The sequence below is a fragment of the Camellia sinensis genome, chromosome 13 (genome assembly GCF_055761805.1).
Source record: "Camellia sinensis isolate YWXY chromosome 13, ASM5576180v1, whole genome shotgun sequence".
In the NCBI taxonomy this organism is placed as follows: Eukaryota; Viridiplantae; Streptophyta; class Magnoliopsida; order Ericales; family Theaceae; genus Camellia; species Camellia sinensis.
The window spans coordinates 92637930-92646989 of record NC_138973.1 but is presented as its reverse complement, the minus strand read 5'-3'; positions in this window follow the sequence as shown (position 1 = coordinate 92646989).

The following is a 9060-nucleotide window of genomic DNA, read 5'->3' as shown; positions in this document are numbered from 1 at the left end:
AGGCCGAGAGCGATCCTAGGCTGCACAATCCCAAAAGTGATTCTACACAGGTCTTCGCGGGACCGCGCAAAACATTTTGTTTTTTGAAAATTTTTAAGAAAGCGACAAATCGCTCGCGCTGAAGACGGTGTGGGACCAATTTGGATCAAGCCAGGATCCTTCCCAGTACTCACGCTAACAAGCATGATTTCATTCATTAAGGACTTAGCACGCCTTTCTTTCTCTCAAATGATCAAAGTTTTGCAAATCCCGAGGAATTCCTTCCTCTTCGTTTTCACTGTAGTGTTCAAAAGGTTTTGGAAAACTTAGGTCGATGCAATGATTCTGGGGTGCAGAAGAGTAGGCGAAAAGTACCGCCGCTTCATTCAAACTTTCTAGCACAACTGGCACAAAGCAGAAGCAAGCACAAAGCATGAAAAACCACTGCTGTTTCATTCAAATCTGTTGGTACAACTGGCTCCCTAGCAGAAACAGACTCAAAACAAAACGAAAAGACAAACACAAAACAAAATGGTGACGCCCGAGGTAACACCCCCCCGGAATCACCCGACTCCTATACAACAGGACTGACTCGATACAACAAGACAGACCCAAAATAAAAAGAGACTGACTCAAAACAAAAAGACAGACTCAAAACAAAATAACAAGACTGACCCAATACCTGAGTCGGAAACCGACATTCGCAAATGCTCAAAACAGTGCATGCCATCCACCATATCTGGGGTAAACTGAGCACTGCTCGCAGGTGGTTCATCCCTCCAATCACATCACATTATCCCCTACAAGTTCACTGATCAAGTGCCGATAGACTTTGCAGGACCTGGTGCGGGGATGACCCCATTGTCAAATAGATCCTGTACTTCATGGCGAAGACGGAAGCAGTCGTCGGTAGTATGGCCAGTTTGTTGATGGTATGCGCAGTACTGGGTAGTATCATGTGTAGCCGGAAGAGGGTTCGGGAGAGGCTGAGGCTCAAGGGGTTTGAGATGGCCTTGTCCAACAAGGATTTGGAGAGCTTTGGACAAAGGCATATAGAGGGCATGGAAGACCCTCCGACCTCGGGGTTGGTACTTCTGGGTTTGTGGATTTTTGCTGGACGCACCAAGAAAGGGATTGGCAGGTGCTGGCCTGGTTCGCTGATCTCTTCTGAGTGGAGGACTAGAGCTAACAGGATTGCCTCTGGTATAACGACCCTTCTCTCGGTTTTCCCTTTGATATAGACTGCTCCCAACTTGAGTAGCGAAAGTGTCATCCACAACTTTTGCAACAACTGTGAGGACTTGCTCTTTGTCCAGTCCCTTGGCTTTCAAAGCCTCAACAGCCAACAGAAGATGTTCATTGGGATCCAAGTCCGCCCCTATCTTGTTCCTTCCACTCACCTCCACTTTGCCAAGGGATTGGCCTTCCTCAAATGTAGCCCGTCCCAACATCAGGGAGCCTTTTGACATGAAGTTCCCGGTATGTGGTGTGGTTGATGATGGAGCCAATGTCCCGAAGGCCAGATCTGTCACAGTTCTCTGAAGATCTTCAATCATTCTCTTCAGCTCAGAAGTAGTGGGTTCACGGGCTTGAGATGATTGAGGTTCAGGTGCACCCATCATGCATAAGTCCATACTTTCTGGGGTAAACACCTCAGGTTTGGGTAGATGGGCCGGGGTGATGTATATGCTGGGGTCATAGGTGGATGGCAGTATATGGATGAGATTGAGGTTGGCAGGAGATGTTTGGTCATTGGGGTCTGAAGGTGGAGCTATCGTCCGGTTGTCGATGAGATTTTGGACCTCATGACGAAGGCGGTAGCAACGGTCGGTGCCATGACCGCGCTGCTGATGGTACATACAGTACTTGGCGGGGTTATGTCTGGCAGGGAGTGGATTTGGCAAAGGTTGAGGACTAAGGGGTTTGAGATGCCCTCTTTCCATCAGAACTTTGAATGCGCTGGTTAGGCTCATATGGAGGGGGGTGAAAAATCTACCCTGAGCTCGGGCTGGGCTGGTTATTTGTAGGCTGGCCTTGGCAAAAGGGTCGGCTATGGCGACCGTATTGATTTTAGCAGGTTTGGAAATAGTGCTACCGCCAGCATTGGTACTCTCGACTGGGAGCCTTACGGCAACCTCGGTGGACCAATCCTCGATGTCGTGAATGGAGTTAAGGTCCTGTGCCCTTTTGAATTGCTTCTCAAGGTTCACAATTTTCACTGCAGTCGGATCGAGCTCATTAACATCGGAGAGACGAAGCCTCTCAATAGGCTGCACCAGGGTTGTGCAAACTCGAACTTGAGTCAACCTTTCTCGGGGATCTGGACCCTGCAAATCTTCAGCTAGTAGAAGTGGGTCGAAGTTCGGCTGGGGTCCCAAAGCTGGATACAAAACAGATGCCCCAGATGGGCGTTGCGTTTTAGCACTGGTCTGATCCTGCATTGCAATTCCCTGTTTTAATATTGCTATCATGGCCACAAATTCTTCTGAACCCTGTGCCATCGCGGGTCTGCTGATGATATGACTGGTGACTGTCGGATCAGATGCACAAAATGAACCCTATCTGGCCCTCCTTTGCCTTACCTCAGCGAAGGAACACTGATTTGCCTTTGAACTGAATTTCCGACCTGACAAAGTCTATCAACACGGATCCAATGTACCCGGGGGATATCGGAGCCTTCTGAAGCTATAGTTCCAGGATTACCCTTGCAAAAGAGAAAACGTGCAGCATTTCAGCCTGATTTCACCTGAACAGATATGAACATAGTTGAATGAGTGTGCCCTCTACTGAATTCTGCCCAAAATTCGGCCTCAAAATCTGAGTCTGATACCCACAGGTAAAGCTGACTCCCAAATACTGATAGCAATGCCCGCAGGCCTGATGCCAAAATTCGCAAACTGGTGCCCGCAGGCCTGGTGCCCAAACTCATACACTGATACATGCATTCCTGTAGAGACGTACTCTAAAGCACATAACAGATAAGTGAGAGCCAAAACACCCCTACGTTGGGGTAGGGTTTCCCTGTCCTATTTTGTCAGGAGCTAGGGTTTCATTATGCACACAGCGGCTTCAAACAACCTATAAACGGGTAAGCAACCTGTCCTAGTTTGAAATGGTCACTATGGATCCGAATATGCACTAGGTCGAAAGGTCAAAGAGGGTGCCCCGGTAAAACCGGGGTTTGTGTTCCCATACTGGCAGAGCCCACAACCGGTCAGCCTTATGGTCATGCCTTGACAAGACAAGCCTGCGGCAAACCGTTCAGGAATAGCAGATGGCAAACACGGTGTCCTAGGCGCACCAATGCAAATGCAATGCAAAGAAACACACAAGTGTAGTCAAAAACAGATATCATGAGTTCGAGTCAAGTTCTCTAAGTCCCCAGCAGAGTCGCCAGAAACTGTAACAAGCCCGCGGGGGACCTCGCTACAGCTCGGACTCGACTTTCGTCAGTCACGGTTCTAGGTCTGAACCAAAGAGTCCAAATCCGGCAAATCGTTTTTGAGAAAAACAGATTTTTGAAAGAAGTGCCAAACATGGACTGCTTTGCCAGATACAGAGTCGCCACCTAAATATTTTATTTTGGGAAATTTAGGAAACCCTGACTCGGTGCCAAAAGGCCACGTGTCCGTCATCACCAAAGTTGCCTCGGCTCGGGAACTTGGGTACGATTGGGGAAGGTCACTTCGTGAGCACCCCCGCTCGCCCGGTCATAGACCGGCCTCTACTAACCATGATATCAATTTTTGAAAACATTGTGAGTTCTTATACCGGTTATTAGCCTAGGTTACTATATGATGCGCACAGCATATAAGTATAGACTGGGTCGCCCGAATTGGAACAAAACATTTCATGTTTGTTTATTTGAAAGTGGTTTGATGGTGCTACCCGCAAGTAGGCTAAGACGTGGATTTGCCACCCTCAGGTGGGCTTAGAAAAATATGATTTTGCCACTATCTAGTGGGCTTAAAACACACATTTGATGAATTATTCCAATTCAAATATCCCAACCTTCACCCACAGGCATTCAGGCAGTTATATCACATAAGCACATAGCCTCATGGTAAGCATGCTATTCATGGCAACACTCACACGCATGCAAGGATGCTAAAGCATAAAACTCACCGAGTACTCCGAGCCAAAATAGAAACTATATTAGAAATCATGTATGATCCTAAGTATACAGAAATGCCTAATGCAACACATGCGAAAATGCAACTATAGTAGGCTCGGCTATTCTAAGATGATATATGAAATGCGACAACTAACATGTATTCAATTTTGAAATTGAAAGTACAATGCAGTTAGTATGATGCGCCGAGCCCGGTGCATGCAATACAGATGAATGAATGCAAAACATGCTGTCATACTGTATGCTAATTTAAACATGCCCTAATCTAACCATAAAAAGCGGATAAATAAAAGGGAGAAAGACGTGGGGTTGGAAGACATACATCACACTCACCCACACTTATTACAGTTGTGCCCTCACTCAGAGGGTCCGAATAAATATACAGTCCGAATATTACAGTCCCGAATAAAAGAATATTACAGAATTCTAACTAATGAATTAACTAGAAAGCAAATAAACTGGCGTGCAAGCCAGGGACTGCCTTGCTTCTGATGGATGATGCATATCCGGATTGTCTTGCGCGGAAATCCACCGGAATGCCCCAATTAGCCTCTGTTTACACCTATCCTTGAAGTGCGCGCCAAGTCCCGAAAAGTTGTTGATTCCTGATTTTGCTGCAACAGAGAGCAGGAAAGGGGCATAGCAATGTATTTGCACAGATATATGCATGTCTCGATCCTCGTGCCACCAATCGCACAAACCGAGGCATGATGGCCGAGGAATCGAAATGCACAACTCAATATAGGATGAATGCACATGAAACTACAGCTAAAACCTAACTCCATCATGGATAATCCGAAGTGTCGGTGACTGGGGAATTGAGACACACTCCGTCACTCGGAGTACGAAATGTACCTCGTTTCCCGTGTCCGGGCTAACCCCTATTCCGGACACGATGCAATACGCATGACATGCATGAAATGTAACTAAGATGCGATCCTAACATACACAATGCTAAAAATGAGATGCCTCGAAATGCGTGCACACGGGCACGCAAACCGAGGCGATGGCAGATATAATGAAAATGAGATGCCTCGAAGTACGTGCACACGGGCACACAAATCGAGGCAATGATAAATGCAATGAAAATGAGATGCCTCGAAATGCGTGCACGCGGGCACGCAAACCGAGGCGATGACAGAATGATGGAAATGAGATGCCTCGAAGTACGTGCACACGGGCACGCAAACCGAGGCGATGACAGAATGATGGAAATGAGATGCCTCGAAGTACGTGCACACGGGCACGCAAACCGAGGCGATGACAGAATGATGGAAATGAGATGCCTCGAAGTACGTGCACACGGGCACGCAAACCGAGACAGTGATAAAATGACATGAAAATGACAAATGGGCTTACACCAACATGAGTGAGCCTCAGCCACACTCACATCGGATGCCGATGGCAGAAAATGAAGTGCCTCGAAATGCGTGCACACGGGCACGCAAACCGAGGCGATGCATACGCAATGCAAATGACATGGAAAATGACAAATGGACTTATACTAACATGAGTGAGCCTCAGCCACACTCACATCGGATGCCGGCGGACGAAAATGAAGTGCCTCGAAATGCGTGCACACGGGCACGCAAACCGAGGCGATGATAAGATGTGATGAAATAACATGGAAATGACAAATGGGCTTATACCAACATGAGTGAGCCTCAGCCACACTCACATCGGATGCCGATGGCAGAAAATGAAGTGCCTCGAAATGCGTGCACACGGGTACGCAAACCGAGGCGATGCATACGCAATGCAAATGACATGGAAAATGACAAATGGGCTTATACCAACATGAGTGAGCCTCAGCCACACTCACATCGGATGCCGATGGCAGAAAATGAAGTGCCTCGAAATACGTGCACACGGGCACGCAAACCGAGGCGATGATAAGATGTGATGAAATAACATGGAAATGACAAATGGGCTTATACCAACATGAGTGAGCCTCAGCCACACTCACATCGGATGCCGATGGCAGAAAATGAAGTGCCTCGAAATGCGTGCACACGAGCACGCAAACCGAGGCGATGCATACGCAATGCAAATGACATGGAAAATGACAAATGGGCTTATACCAACATGAGTGAGCCTCAGCCACACTCACATCGGATGCCGATGGCAGAAAATGAAGTGCCTCGAAATGCGTGCACACGGGCACGCAAACCGAGGCGATGATAAGATGTGATGAAATAACATGGAAATGACAAATGGGCTTATACCAACATGAGTGAGCCTCAGCCACACTCACATCGGATGCCGATGGCAGAAAATGAAGTGCCTCGAAATGCGTGCACACGGGCACGCAAACCGAGGCGATGCATACGCAATGCAAATGACATGGAAAATGACAAATGGACTTATACTAACATGAGTGAGCCTCAGCCACACTCACATCGGATGCCGGCGGACGAAAATGAAGTGCCTCGAAATGCGTGCACACGGGCACGCAAACCGAGGCGATGATAAGATGTGATGAAATAACATGGAAATGACAAATGGGCTTATACCAACATGAGTGAGCCTCAGCCACACTCACATCGGATGCCGATGGCAGAAAATGAAGTGCCTCGAAATGCGTGCACACGGGCACGCAAACCGAGGCAATGATAAAATGTGATGAAATAACATGGAAATGACAAATGGGCTTATACCAACATGAGTGAGCCTCAGCCACACTCACATCGGATGCCGATGGCAGAAAATGAAGTGCCTCGAAATGCGTGCACACGGGCACGCAAACCGAGGCGATGCATACGCAATGCAAATGACATGGAAAATGACAAATGGACTTATACTAACATGAGTGAGCCTCAGCCACACTAACATCGGATGCCGATGGCAGAAAATGAAGTGCCTCGAAATGCGTGCACACGGGCACGCAAACCGAGGCAATGATAAAATGATATGAAATGACATGGAAATGATATGCAAGCATACTAATGGAATTTCAGCAACAAAATATGAGGGAAAACAGTCTCGAAATGAAGCGAAATGACATGAAATGCAAGGAAATGTCCCGAAATGCAACATTAGGCATCCGAAATGGCCTATAGCCATACTAAACATGCACAACATGGACATGCAATGCAAAGACAGAAGCTAGACAGTCCCAAAATAAGCACTTTTCCAGTTATAAACATGGCCAAACAGCAAATATAGGTATGGCAAAAATAGCATACAAGAATAGGGGCCAAGATAGGGGTAATGAAGCAAGTGGTATAAGCTAAACCCAAACTGAAAAAATTCCTTCTACAACACTGAAGATGGACCAAAAATATGAACATTTACAGCATATGGCAGCCTCAAAATCAGTATACAAACATGCTAAAAATATGATGCAAAATAAGGCTCAAAAGGTGCTAAAACATGAAGTGTATAAAATAATCACCAAACAGAAAAAAAGTGTGAATGAAACATGAAGTATAGGCCAAAATAAGACCACTTTCAGTTCGGACCAAGGTCCAAAAACAGAAACAAAGAGGGCTACTAATTTATGTAAAAAAAAGGGCCAAATAGGGGATATAACTACAAGTGACATATGGAAACACCAAACAATGTTGAGCCCTTCTCCAATGTTGAAGAGGGGCTCAAAATAAGCCCTAAATCAGTTTACCACATGCTCGAAAATAAATTACTCATGGGTCAAAAATAGCATGCAAAATTATGACATACAAGATGGTCAAAGAAGCAAGTGTATTATGGAGGGCTCAAACAGGGTTGAGCCCTTGATGAGAAGTGAAGATGAGCTCAAAATATGGCCCTTTTCAGTTAAGGCCGAAGCTCAACACAAAAAGCATGCATGGCTTACATATTGATTAAGAAAAAGGGTCAAAAGGGTAAAAGTGTAACTTACCCTTGAAGATCTAGACTTTGGTTGCTTCTTGGATGGATTTGCTGCTCCTTTGGCCTTCAAGAACCCTTCTTTGTTGCTGGAAATGAGATAGTGGTGGTAGGGCTTGGTGGTGTAGAAGAAATGAAGGTTAAGGAGTTAGGGTTTTTTGAAGTTTTGAGAGTTATAACAATGGAGTTTAGGGTTGAGCCTTGGAGATGAATTTTTCTAACCTCTATGAAGAAGACCCTCAGCTGGTGTATATGGTCAAGAAAGGGGTGTAAAAGGGGGGTCAAATGGAGAGGAAAACTCTCTCCCAAAATATCCCCCGGATACAGAAAATATCTGGGGGATATTGCCCCACAGCTGGAAAGGGCACAGTGAGGAGAGCACGGCCGGCCGCTCACTTTGGCCGGAGGTGGCCGGCCGGCCACACCCCCTAGCCGGCCGGCTAGGGGTCAAAAGGGTCAACCATCTTTTCTGGCCGGCCAGGTATTGGGGAGGTAGGCCTTTGTGTGTACAACACAGATATGTGGTTCAAAGTTCAAGAAAAAAGGTCCAAGGGGTTCAACATTAGCCCGGAAGAAAGGGGTTCAAAAGGGTCAAGTTGACTTACTGGCCGGCCATGAACTTTTAGGGGCCTCTCAGGTGTGTACATCACAGATATGTGGTTCAAAGTTCAAGAAAAAAGGTCCAAGGGGTTCAACATTAGCCCGGAAGAAAGGGGTCAAAAGGGTCAGGTGACCTTAATGGCCGGCCATGAACTTTTAGGGGCCTCTCAGATGTGTAGATCACAGATATGTGATCGAAAGTTGGCAACGCTAGCTCTAAGGTATTCAACATTAGCCCGGGAGTGCGAAAAACGGGCGCCGGGAGGCTCGGGAGGAGAGATAACTGGTTGCTGCAACAATTGCTGGCCTCCCACCCTTCAGTGACCTTCCTCGGGATAAAACAGAGGTACCTGCCAAAAATGAGCGAAAACCGTTGCAAAACGAATGTTCCGGAGCCAAAACACGCAGTTCGGGGTCCCGGAAATGGGCTGTTAAGCACCGAAAATTGTATTCGACCTCGAAGTGGGTTTCTCAGCCCCCAGTGTCCCTCAAAAGGGATGAAA